Source organism: Elephantulus edwardii, unplaced genomic scaffold, assembly GCF_000299155.1.
Source record: "Elephantulus edwardii isolate Elephantulus edwardi_28Jun2011 unplaced genomic scaffold, EleEdw1.0 scaffold00168, whole genome shotgun sequence".
Classification (NCBI taxonomy): domain Eukaryota; kingdom Metazoa; phylum Chordata; class Mammalia; order Macroscelidea; family Macroscelididae; genus Elephantulus; species Elephantulus edwardii.
The window spans coordinates 7,349,260-7,363,318 of NW_006399918.1; the positions used below are offsets into that span (position 1 = coordinate 7,349,260).

At 38.9% G+C, this 14,059-nt stretch overlaps 1 pseudogene; it reads right to left on the minus strand.

Annotated features, from left to right (window-relative positions):
• Window positions 1-492: 492 nt before the first annotated feature.
• On the minus strand, window positions 493-1,229 carry LOC102851457 (annotated as a pseudogene).
• Between the last annotated feature and the right edge of the window lie 12,830 nt (window positions 1,230-14,059).

A 14,059-nucleotide genomic window follows, 5' to 3' on the forward strand; every position in this document is an offset into this window, starting at 1 on the left:
AACATTTTTGTTTGGTAGTGACTACTTATTAGTTGTTGTTATTGTTGTTTTTATGTGCTGTCGAGTTGCCTGCGACTCATAGTGACCCTATGTACAACAGCTCTAAAGTCTGCTCTATCCTGTGCCAATGTCACTATCTCTGACACACCTACCCCCATTACCCCAGTCACTGAATCAATCCATCTCATCGAGGATCTTCCTCTCCGGCTCTCTCCCTCCACCCTCCCAAGCATGTTGTCCCTCTCCAAGGACTGGTCCCTCCTTGTAACACGTCCAAAGTATGTCATATAAAGCTTCAGAATCCTTGGTTCCAAGGAGCAGCCTGGCTTCACCCTCTCCAGGACAAACCTGTTCGTTCCTGGTGAGATGGAACCTCAGAATCAACACTCTTCTTCAACACCACAGTTCAAAGGCATCAATTCTCCTTCTATCATCCCTGGTCATTGTCCAACTCTCTGATGCATAGCAAGTGTTGCACTTCTAGTTTCCTCTTCATATTTTCAGTGACTGTTTCCCACTGCTATCATCAACCAGATCTCTCAGGTGAGATAAATGGTGCAAAGCCTTCTTAAGTGACTTGGTAATAGGAATCATTCTTTCACTCAACTGCAATTTAGAAAATTCATCTTCTGAAATCTGCTTAGCCCCTTCCATTGACTCTGTGCTTTTATTCTGATTGAAACTTTCTTCTATTGCTTGAAGGTTGAGTAACATTTGTTTTACGGCTTCAACAGGACCATGATGTTTTCCTCCCAAAAGAGTACAGCCCTAGGAGAGCTCTGGTGGCCTAGTGGCAAGAAGCTGCACTGCAATTCCAGAGGCGCACCGTTCAAATCCACCAGATGCTCTGCGGAGAAAGGAGGGACAATCTCCTCCTGTACCTGTCAGATCTGATTTGACGGTACGCGCGCGCGCGCACACACACACACACACACACACACACACACACACATAATAAAAAAAAAAATAAAGAGTACAGCCCTGATTACCATTATTTAAGAAATCTTCAAGGAACTCTTTAGAGTATTTTACCTTTGAAGTTTGTTGAGGATTATCATCAGGGTAAGCAGAACAGGTGATTTGAAAGGAACGGGCGTTTCCCCCCCCCCGTGATCTTTCTTCTTCAAGTTTATCTAATGAGCAAGGACTGCCATCATTTTTTACAGAGCTTGGTAATTCTTTCTAGAATACTCTAGATTTCTCTTGACTTTCAGGATAAACAATTCCATTTTTGTCATCCCTGAATGGCTTTTTGGATTGTCCTGGAGGAAGTGGATTCTCATATTGACATTGGCCACATTAAAAATTACATTTATATTCATGATCTACTCGTTTCTCATCATGCACAGGATTTTAAAAGTTAGCATTTTCAAAAGATTATTCTAAAGAACCTAACTTATTTGCAAGCTGAGGACTTCTTTGTGCCTGATAACTATGTTTAGGGGAACAATGATATTCTTTAAGTATCTTATATAAGTCTCTGGCAATTTTTATCAGGTAGCAAGTCTTCACTGTAAATCAGGTATACTAGCTATCCCTGAAATATTAAGGTCAAATTTCTGGCTAGTTAATGGATAATTCTTTTCAAAATCATGTTCTGGAATGTCCCTGGAAGGTGATTTTCTGGAAAAAGGAAAAGATATTTCAGAAATGCATTTATTAGTCTTATTCAAAGTTTTGGTGTTTTTTTTTAACTTAACATGGTGATTTCCATTACTGTTTGTGTGCACCTGAGGAATAACTAAGGAGGGTTCTTGAAAATTTATATTCTTTTCAACATTTGATTAGCTGAGTTTTCTAAAGCATATACTGTTTTTTCCTATTAGTTTGGTGACTTGGTTAAACATGAGTTCAACATTTGCTGGAAGTTTTAACAAATCATCAGTAGTTAGGCTAATGGAGTCTAGGTTATTAATTGTCTCTTTTCTACAGGAAAAGTTTGAGTTTTTGTCACCAAGATTTTCAAAAAGCATTTTTTATGAAAACACATGGGGAGAATTTTGACACAGCAACAGAACTTTTGCCAATGTTAATCTTTCCAATGCTTTTACCAGGATATACTCAACTTAGATAAAAATCATCAATGTAAGCTAGTAGAGCCTGAGAGGCAGAGTTGTATAGTTTATCCTTATACAGAAAAGAGTCGTCCAAATTAGATGAATTATTTCTACTCAGACTGCAGCTTACCAGAAGAGAAGTCATTGAAGATTCTCAAGAACAAGTTCTGTGTTTTGTATGTGATTTTGTCATGGCTTCTTCAAAATAGGCTATTCTATTAATTTCTCTTAAAATTTTAAGAAGTCCTAGAAACTGCAGATACAGTATTTTTCTTACGGTGATGTATTCCATGACATCACAAAAATGAACAATCCTCTGGACAAAGTATTTTCCAATTGATAATCCTTTTATCATGAAATATATATATATATATATATATATATAATCTCAGTTGTGTATATTTTAATACATCAAATACTGAGAGATGTCAAAGGAATCAGATTAACTATGTCTGAATTTAAAAATCATTTCAAGAGCAAATTTGAGGCACTGAACAGTAATGATCAAAGACCAGACTGGACATCAGGATCTTTTGGAGAAGGACATCATGCTTGGAAGGATGAGGGATAGGGCAGGAGAGGAAGACTCCAGATGAGATGGGCATGTTTCTAGGAGAGGCTAACTCCTTGGACAGGGACATCATGCTCAGAAAGGTGCAAGAGAAGACTTTCGACAAGTGGATTGACATGGTGACTGCTGCATTGGGCTCTAGTGTGTCAGGAGGTGTGATGATGGCACAGGACAGGGATGGACAGGCTTCAGATTGCGGGTTATAGTGTCGCTATGGGTCATATCGACTCGAATGTATCTAACCAAGACTTCGCCAAAAGCCCAGGTCCACTAGCCACTGAGACACGCTATAGTGCTCTCCTAGTCCCCATCCCAGCCTCAACACACACTTTCTTAACAACTTCTAACATTCTAAACTTTAGCATTATAAATTTTATTCTCTATTTACATTATACTCTTAACGCTAATGTAAATTTGCTTATTAAGTGATAACATTCTAAGCTTAAATGTAATTTTATATTTCTAACAATATAGTAAATATGGTGCCACCACTTTCTTATTTTACAATAGCAAACATAATCTCCTGTAGCCAAATATGACACAGCAAATTTATATTCATCTTTTAACATTCAGCTAACTTATTCACTTAGCCTTACAGATTCCATTTTATATTTCTTCTTTTTTAAAAAAATTTTTTTTGGTGACACTTTATTTCATTTTTTATTATTTTTAGTTGTTGTTGTGTGCTGTTGAGTCAGATCTGACTGGCATAGGAAGAGACTGCCCATCCTTCTCTAGTGGAGCATCTGGTGGATTCTAACTGCGTGCCTTTGGGATTGGAGCACAGCCCTCTGCCACTAGGCCACCAGAGCTCTCCATTTTATATTTCTAACAATATTCTTTTAATATCATCCTACAATTGATCTGGTCTTTGATGATTAGTGTTTAATGCCTCAAAGCTATTCTTGAGATGATTTTTAAATTCCGATGAGATAGACTCAAGGTCATATATTAGTTCTTGTGGATTTATTGACGGGGGTCGGGGAAGGCCCTAGGAATCCATGGAATATGAATTGACATGTTTCAACAAACAGATGCAGTCCAGATTTGCTTTTTGTGCCAGAAAATTTGGAAGACAGCTACCAAGCTAAATGAACTGGAAAGAGAACTAACTATGTTTGTTCCATTCCCAATAAAGATGATCCAACAGAATGTGGAAATTATCAAACAATATTATTAATATCACATGCAAGCAAAATATTGCTGACAATTATCCAAAAATTGCTAGGACAGTACATTGTCAGGGACATCTAAGAGGTTCAAGCTGGGTTTAGAAGAGGCCATGGCATCAGGGATATCATTGCTGATGTCAGACGGATTTTAGCTGAAAGCAGAGAACACCAGAAGACTATTTGTATTTCATTAACTATGCAAAGGCATTTGACTGTGTGGATCATAACAAACTATGGTTGACTTTGAAAAGAATGGGAATTCCAGAACACTTAATTGTGCTCATGTGGAATCTATACCTAGAACAAGATGCTGTTGTCAAAACAGTAAAGGAACAAACATTCCATGATCTAAAAATCAAGAAAGGTATGAATCAGAATTGTATCCTTTCCATAGACCTAGTCAATCTGGCAAATCATTTAAGAAGCTGTATTTATGAAGAGGAATGTGGTGTCAGTATTGGAGGAAGACTCATCAATAACTTGCATTATGCAGATGACACAACATTGCTTGCCGAAAGTGAAGGAAACGTGAAGCACTTGCTTCAATATGGATTACATCTCAACATAAAGAAGACAAACATCCTTGCCACTGAGCCAGGCAGCACCATATAGATGGAGAAAATACTGAAGTTGTCAACAATTTCATCTTACTTGGATCCAAAAGCAATACCCTTTGTGCCAACATCAAGACATCAAAAGACATGTTGCGTTGGGAAAGTATGGTGTCAAGGAGCTCTTCAAAATACTGAGTAGCAATGATGTCAGTTTAAGGACCTAGATGTACTTGATTCAGGCCAAGGTCTTTTCAATCACTTGCTGTACATCAGAGAGCTGAACGATGAATAAGGTGGACAGAAGAATTGATGCCTTTGTGTTATGGTGTTAGAGAAGAGTACTGAATATCTTATGAACTTCCAAGAGTAAAGACATATCTATCTTGTAAAAAATGTAACCAGTGTGTTCCTTAGAGGCAAGGATAGTAAAATTTCATCTCACATATATTGGGCATGTTTTTAGAAGAGGAAAGGAATATCATGCTGTAGAGAGTGATGGGTTAGTGAAGGACAGGGAGACCTTCAATGAGATGGATTGGCACAGTGACTGCAGCAATGAGCTCAAGTATGTCAGAGATGAGGAGGATGGCGATGTGTAGGACAGAGTTCGGATCCGTTGCTCACAGAGTCGCTATGAGTCATACTTTCCAGCACACAACAACAACATTCTAGGCCAATGTCTGAGAAACATCTGTGTTGAGTTAGATCTGGTGGTTTAAGTTCTGTGAATGTATTTGGTACAAAAAGTTAGTACCACCACCCCTACGTTTTCTCCCTGGTCCGCAGTAGAAATACTGCCCTTTCCCTTCTTGACCCCTAGCCTTTCCTCCCCTCCCTTCTTCCCTCTTCTGCCGTCACATTAGGCACGCTGCTCCTATAGGAGCTCTCGACTCAGGGATGGAGTCTCAGGCCTCCACGTTATTGTGGGACGAAGAGCTGGAGGAGATCAAGAAGGAGACTGGCTTTTCACACAGTCAGATCACCCGCCTCTACAGCCGATTCACCAGCCTGGACAAAGGAGAGAACGGGACTCTCAGCCGGGAAGATTTCCAGAGAATTCCAGAACTTGCCATGAACCCGCTGAGGGACCAAATCATCAATGCCTTCTTTCTAGAGGGAGAGGACCAAGTAAACTTTCGTGGATACATGAGAACTTTAGCTCATTTCCAAAGAAAAAAGTTGAAAAAAGAAAAAGAAAAAAAAAGTTAGTACCACCTAGCATTCAGATTAGTTGTAGATTAAGTAAAGTAATATATGGAAAATTTGTTATAGAATTTTTGAACATTGAATTAAATTCCCATAGAATCTTCCTTTCCTTTTCTCCACTACCATCCTTTCTCGGATGCCAAACCAGAAACTAGCTCTCACCTAACCTCCTTTTTCTCCCTCACTCTCTAAAAATGTCTGACCTGTCATTCCTATCTCTTGACCTGTACGTGTTCACTACTTCTTAGCTTATTTAGTTCAAGTTTATATAATTTTTGTCTTTTATTGCCATAGTCTATTAAATTATTTTCCCTATTGGTAGCTTGATCTCCTTCCAACTCATCCTTTATTCTGTTGCTATTTCTAAAATGCAAATTTGATCATGTCTCTCTCTTCTTAAAATTCTCTATTTGCTTCCCATCACCTTCAGGATAAAACGCAATCTCTTCTGGATGTCACACAAAGTACTTTGTGATCTAGCCTCTATTTTTCTCTCTTGCCTCATGTATTTCAACTCTATTGCCTTTCCCTAACTAAACAAACTACACTGTGCGTCTAGATGTACTTCAACAGGTTGAGTTCCCTGAACAAGCTGTGCTCCCTCACATATGAACATTGGCCCTTATTGCTCTGTCTGGTTGGAGTCACCTTCCCCTTCACCCCCCACTTCTAAACCCCTCTCCTCTGATCATTCTGATCCTCTTGCTCTTCAGATCTGAGCATAACAGATCACCTTTGGGAGCCTGTGAATTAGAGCTACACTTCTGTGCACACCCTTGTCGGAGCACTTAGCGCATTGCAAAACAATTATCTATTTCTTTCTGATTCTGTCAATCAGCTTGAGCAGTTAAAGTCAAGGATTGCATCTTTTCATTTTTTATTCTTGGGATCTTGTTATAGAAATATTTATTGAATCAATAAATGAGATTAGGATATAAATGAAAGTTTGATTTCAAATGCATGCATATTCTATGGCATCATACACTATTAATTGTGAGTGTATCCAATCATTCATTCACTCAGCATCTTCTAATCTACTTTGTGTCAAGCATTTTGCTAGCACTGCATGTTCTATGATATCATCTGGATGCATTTCAGTTTCTCTCTTAGCTGCTGTCTTTCAATGCTGATTACCCTTTGCTGTTCTGACTGTCTGGCAGGATTCCCTTTGGCTTTCTATCCAATATGATTTCTGATTCCTCTCTGATTTCTGAACCATTGTACCTGCTGTTCCTACCTGTCATATTTGCACTTGACATCTGGCTGACCTCACGCAGCTATCTATTGAGCCAAATTTCCAGTCTGGGCCTGTTCTGTCCTGTTTGGCTCCCTATGTCCTGACACAAACACCTCTTTGAATAGGAAAGGTTCAGCCTACCTCTTCTCCTTTGCACTGTATGATCTGATTTTCATCCTCTTTCTCTTGATCAATGATCTCCTATGGGATAGTTCAAAGACTTTTTTCTTATATTTCTCCCAGTTACACTCCCTACTGCTTCTGACCCCCTGACAAACATATTCTTGTCCTGGAAACGGTTTCTCCACAACCTCTATGGTGTTATGCACTCCTGGGTTTCCACCTATAGCTCTTTTTTCTTTTACATTTGTGGCATTCTCATTTTTTCCAAGCCTATGACTTAGGAAAAAAATGACTAGATATGCCCCCTCCATGCTCCAAAGTTTACTACCTATTCTAGCCACTAACCCTTCCTCCCACAGCACCATAAAAACTAAAAATAAATAAATAAATAAAAAATCTTTGAGTTTTACCCTCAAGTTTCAATTTCAAACTTCTACTTTTAGTGTTCCTCATATAAGCCTATTTTTCCTAAAGAGCCAGTAAAAAGTGAAAATAGCTAACATTATATAACAGCATAGTGTACAGAATCCCTCCACACATCTTATTTCATTTACCATTATCCCAAATCTCCAGCTTATAAATGAATAAAAAAATCTCCAACTTTAAGTTCTATAGGATCTTGCTATTCTTTTTCTTTCTTTAAGGATCTTGTTATTCTTTTTTTTAAAAATTATTTTATTAATTTTAATGAACATTTAAAGAAATTTTTTATTTCTATTCACTTATTGTTGCATTTTTTTCTCATGGATCTTGCTATTCTTTTTCTTTCTTTTTTTTAAATTTTATTATTTTTGTGTGAGTGTACCGTCAAATCAGATCTGACTGGTGCAGGAGGAGATTGTCCCTCCTTCCCCGGCAGAGCATCTGGTGGATTCAAACTGCGTGCCTCTGGGATTGTAGTGGCAGCTCCTTGCCACTAGACCACCAGAGCTCCCCAGATCTTGCTATTCTTGATAGCCCATTTGACAATGCCTGCTCAGATTAAATCTCATTTGGTTTATTTCACTGCACTGTCCCAGATTTCTATCACAGCATTTAAATCCATATCACATCTTTATATTCATGTAACTATCTCTCTTTCACCAGACTGTAAGTTCTATGATGCATGGATCTTACCTACTATACCCAGTGTACATCCTGGTCATAATGTATGTTTAACTGTTAAGAAATGTAGACTGTAAAATGATATGGCTTTTCTGGTGCTGTGGGAGGAAGGGTTAATGGCTAGAATAGGTAGTAAGCTTTGGAGCATGGAGGGGACATATCTAACCTCATAGGAACTGGCTGCTATTGATGCTGTTGATGGGGAATCTTCCTCCTTGTCAAATTGTTTGTTGTTGTTGTTATGTGCTGGCAAGTCACTTGCAACTCATAGTGACCCTATGTACTGGAGCCCTAAACCCTGCTCTATCCTGTGCCAACCTTGCTGTCTCTGACACACCTACCCCCTTTACTCCAGTTACAGAATCAATCCATCTCACTGAGGGTCTTCCTCTCCTGCACTGTCCCTCCACCCTCCCAATCATGATGTCCCTCTCCAAGGACTGGTCCCTCCTTGTAACATGTCCAAAGTATGTCAGACAAAGCTTCAGAATCCTTGCCTTCAAGGAGCAGCCCAGTTTCACCCTCTCTTGGATGAACCTGTTTGTTCTCCTATTAATCCATGTTATATTCAACACTCTTCTCCAGCACCACAGCTCAAAGGCATCAATTCTTTCTCCATTCCGATTCATTGCCCAGTTCTCTGACTCATAGCAAGCAATTGTGAAGATTATGGCCTGGATCAGACTGATGTCATTGATCTTCAGTACTCTGGTGAGGTCCCTAACAACTGACTTTCTCAATGCAACTCGTCTCTTGATTTCTTAACTGCTAGTACCAAGAGTGTTGACCATGGAGCCAAGTAAACTAAAACTGTAACTATCTCAGTCTCTTCACCATCCATATTGACGCTGCCAATTAGCCCAGTGGTGAGAATCTTTATTTTCTTTTTAAAAAAATTTTAAATTTTATTGTTTTTTGTGTGTACTGTCAAATCAGATCTGACAGGTACAGGAGGAGATTGCCCCTCCTTATGCAGCAGAGATCTGGTGGATTCAAACCACATACCTCTGAAATTGCAGTGTAGTTTCTTGCCACTAGGCCACCAGAGCTCCTTATAGAATCTTTGTTTTCTTGATGTTGAGCTTCTATACATTTTGAAGGCTGCAGTCCTTGACCTTCTGCAGCAAGTGCTTCAGGTCCTTCTCAGTTTCAGCAAGCACGACTGTGTCATTTGCATAACGCAGGTTGTTGATGAATCTTCCTCCAATCCTGATGCCACATTCCTCCTCATAGAGCCCAGCCTCCCGGATAATCTCTTCTGCATATAGACTGAAAAGGTATAGAGACAGAATACATTCCTGGCAGACAGCCTTCCCAATTTTGAACCATGCAGTGTCTCCTTCCTCTGTTCTGAGGACTGCCTCTTGGTTCAAGTATAGGTTTCACATCAAATGTTCTGGGATTCCCATTCTTCTCAGAGTCAGACACAGGTTGTTGTGATCCACACAAAAACCTTTGCATAGTCAGTGAATCACAGCCATTCCTTTGGTACTCTCTGCTTTCAGCTAAGATCCATCTAATATTAGCTATAACATCCCTAGTACCACAACCTCTTCTAAACCCAGCCTGCATATCTGGCAAATTAGGAAAGGTCAGATTTTGACACATTCATGTGAAAACCATTTTTACAATCACAAACCCAAACTCAACACTCCATAAGCAATAATAATTCCCCTTTACCAAGGGAACCTCTGGCAACAATTAATAAACTTTGGTCTCTATTTTTTCATTTTTTAGTCTTCATATAAGAAAGGTTAAACAACAATTTGCACTTTTGTGATTGAAAGATTTCAGTCAGCATATCTTCAAAGCTTATCTACACCATAGCATGTGTCAAGACTTAATTTCTTTTATTTTCTGTGTAGTATTCAATTATACATATGTACCATACTTTACACTTTGTACAAGTGCAATATCTCTATTATGATTTGAACTGAGTCCTCTCAAAATAGGTGCCAATTTGACTAGGCCATGTTTCTAAGTCTTATGTAATTATCCTCCATTTGTGATCTATATTTATATGAATCACAAATATATGTATTTGTAATGTATAATTTTGCCTTATTTCGTACATTATAACACCTCCTCCGATGGCTTAGTGGTAAGGAATTATGCTTCCAACAGAAAGGTACCCACATGGTTGGAATTCACCAGATGCTTCCCTGGAGAAACAAACATGAGCTATCTCCTCCTTTGTGACTTACTGCCTCTGAAAATCTGCAGGAGGGCCAGCTATGGATCAGCTCAGACTTGCTACTCCTAGAGTTCTGGTAGTTTAGTGGGTAAAGAGTTACACTGCCAACTCGAAGGCAGGTAGTTTGACTACACAAGCTGCTTTGAGGAAGAAAGATGAACAATGCACATGCAATTTACAGTCTCTGAAAACCTGTTGGAGGATCAGCTATGAGTTGGTTCTGCCTCGATAGAACATAACAACATGATGTTGTTTGTAGAATGAGAATCAGTTATGTTTTTGAAGCAGGATACTAATAGAGGTTTGTATTTTGAGTCAATCTGTTTTGACATAGTAAAAAAACTCAACAAATAAGCAGATTTCAGATAGACCTCAGCCATAAGAAAGAAAAACGAAGACCATCCCATCTCCCTTGGGCCTGAGGTCCCTCTACTGAGAACCTCCTACACTCAAGGAAGATTAACACCTACAAATATGAATATCTTAAAGGGATACTGGACTGATGGATATTGAAAGGAGACATTTTTCTTCTATTAGACCTTTCTACTAATTCTTTCACCACTGTTATTCTGGTTCAATATTTCATTGCAGTGGCCACATAGAACCCACATACACTATTCAATGGTTATGAGGTTTATTAGGGAAGTAAAAGGTTACAATTAAGGTTTAAGAACACTCAGGGTACATATCTTCAGTGAAGACAGCCTGTTTTCAGGCATTCACAGGCAAACCACTTTTTGATCCATGGCCTTGCAACTTGGTCTCTGTCTTGCTGAAGCAAATGTTAATTGGCATTGTTGTTGTTGTTGTTGTGTGCTGTCAAATCAGTATTTACTAATAACTGACCCTTCATCTGGTTTTTAGAGGACAGTAAATCACACTAGAGGAGATTGCTTATCCTTCTCCAGTGGAGCAGCCTGGTAAATTAGAACTGTGTGCATTTAGGATTGCAGTACAAGTTCTTACCACTAGGCCACCAGAGCTTCTTGATTAGTATTTTTAACTTTGTCAATTAGATTCCAGAAGAATCTAACTCTCATTTAATTAGGCCTTAGTTACATAGACCAGCAAGCCAACAAATACCTGAAGGCATCTACTCTGAGAAAATAAGCCTCTTTCCCCAAGACCAATTGCCCACAGCTGTCTGACACAATCCTACCACTACCACCATTGCTGCCAGATCATCTGATGCTGTCTTGCTGTCTAACGCTATTTTGCAGTCCATCACTATTTCACTATTTTGTACCATCTATTTGGCATTACACACTCTCCATCTTTGGTTGATACAGGAGTTTCAGATCTAAAGGACGTTTCTTCCTTGATGGTAGAGAGGCTCCCCATTTTCTGTCTCTGCTATGATTCATTTTAAGGCTGATGGGATAGCAAAATGAACCAATCTCCATGTTAGTATTTTATATACCTTCTTTTCATGGTCCCACTCTAATAAATATGGGTGAGTCCCACCCATATTTATTTCTATTCCCACAAAAGCAATCTAGCAGTGTGTAAATGGTCAAAAAATATCACTAATACCACACGCAAGCAAAATCCTGGTGAAGATTATTCAAAAATTAATGGGACAGTACATCAATATAGTACTGCCAGAAAATACAAGCTGGGGTTAGAAGAGGCCGTGCTACTAGGGACATCATTGCCTATGTCAGATGGATCTTGGCTGAAAGCAAAGAGCACCAGAGGAATGTCTATTTGTGTTTATTGACTATTCAAAGACATTTGACTGTGTGGATCACAACAAATTGTGGCTAACATTGAGAAGAATGGGAATTCCAGAACATTTGATTTTACTTAGACCAAGAAACAGTAGTCAGAACAGAGCAAGAAAACACTGCATGGTCCAAAATCAAGAAAGCAGTGCGTCAGGAAAGCATTCTTTTCCCATACCTTTTAAATCTATATGCGGAACAGATCATTCAGTAAGTTGGACTTTATGAGGAGGAATGAAGCATCAGGAATAGAGAGGAAGACTCATCAATGACTTGCGTTATACAGATGATACAACTTTGCATGCAGAAACTGAAGAGGACCTGACGGTGAAAGACTGTACTCTTCCACACAAATTGCATTTCTACATCAAAAAAACAAAGGCCAATTGGCAGCATCATGAAAGATGGAGAAGAGATTGAAATTGCTAATAACTTCAGCTTGCTTGGATCCACGATCAGCTCTCTTGGCACTGGCAGCCAGGAACTCAAAAGACAAGTTCCATTGGGAAAGCCTACTATCAGGGATCTCTCCAGAGTGCTGAAAAGCAAGGATGTCAGTCTAAAGACTCAGGTCCGCCTGATTCAGGCCGTGGTCTTTGCAATTACTTGTTATGCATTAGAGAGATGGACAATAACTAAGATGACAAAAGAAGACTCTATGTCTTTGACTTGTGATGCTGGAGAAGAGTATTGAACATACCATGGACTGCCAAGAGAACAAACAGGTCTGTCCTGGAGAGGGTAAAACCAAGTTGCTTCTCAAAGGCAAAAATTTTGAAATTCTGTCTCCACATACTTTGGGCAAGTTCTTGGGGAGGGACATTGTTCTTGGAAGGATGGAGGCACAGTTCAGGAGAGGGAGACCCTGGATGAGATGGATTTACACAATTACTAAGATAATGGGGGCAGGTGTGTCACAGACAGTGTGATTGGCTCAGGATAGAAGGGTTCATAGCTACTGTTCATAGGGTTACTTTGAGTCATAGTTGACTCGACAGCACATAACAGCAACAAAAACAACCATTCTAATGAACACCATTTCCCTCATTTACATTATTAGTAAACTATCCAATGTTCTTGGTAGACCCAAAGCACTTTCTGTTTGCATCACAGATATGTTATGAGAATACAAAGACAATGGCTAGAAAAATCACATTAAGTAATCAATAGCATTAAAATCCTCTTCTATTTTGACTTATTGAAATTTATTATTATATAATTTACTGTTGTAAAACTTTGGAATTTAGTCATCTAAGGCAGAGGTTGGTAAACAATGACCTGTGGATCAATATTGGCCTCTTACCTCTTTTTGTCTGCCTTGTGAGCTAAGAATTTTTTTCCATTAAAACTTAAAATAAGAAATAATTTCACGACTTATTGCAAAAATGGTGAATGGGAGTATCTGACCCTTTCATATGATTTCACAAGAAAGGAGAAAAAAAAAAAGAAATACCCCAAGGCTGGGGTACATGAGCTGGGGGTCAAATACAATTCCCTCTTCAACCTTTTTGCCAATTCTGATGTCAGTCATCCTTTTCATGGTATTATTTACCTCACTGCTGATTTTAGGAGATTCTTAGCACAGTTTAAAGAACTCACTCTATGCCTGTCTTTTCTTTTGTGGTGAAAATGTGATCTCTCTCTATTTTGGGATTGGCTTATTCAAGCCTAGTGGGATACCAAATCTGACCAAGCTCCTCATTAAAGCTCCTTAGAATTTATTTAAATGGCCTCACTCTCGAAAGAGTTCTATGTATTTTATTTGAATAAGTCTATTTAATCCTCAATGGGCCAGGGACAACTAATTTGCACAGTCCTACCCAATCCAGCCGTGGCACCAGAGATACCACTGCTGATGTCAGATGGATCCTATCTGAATGCAAAAAATACCAGAAGAATGTCTATCTGTGCTTTATTGACTATGTAAAGGCACTTGACTGTGCGGATCATAAATGATGGTTAACATTGAGAAGAATAGAAATGCTAGGACACTTAATTGTGCTCATGTAAGACCTAGACCAAGAGGCTGTTGGGTGAACAGAGCAAGGAAAAACTGCATGGTTTAAAATTTTAGGGAAAGTATCCATCAATGTTATATCCTTTCTCCATACCTATTT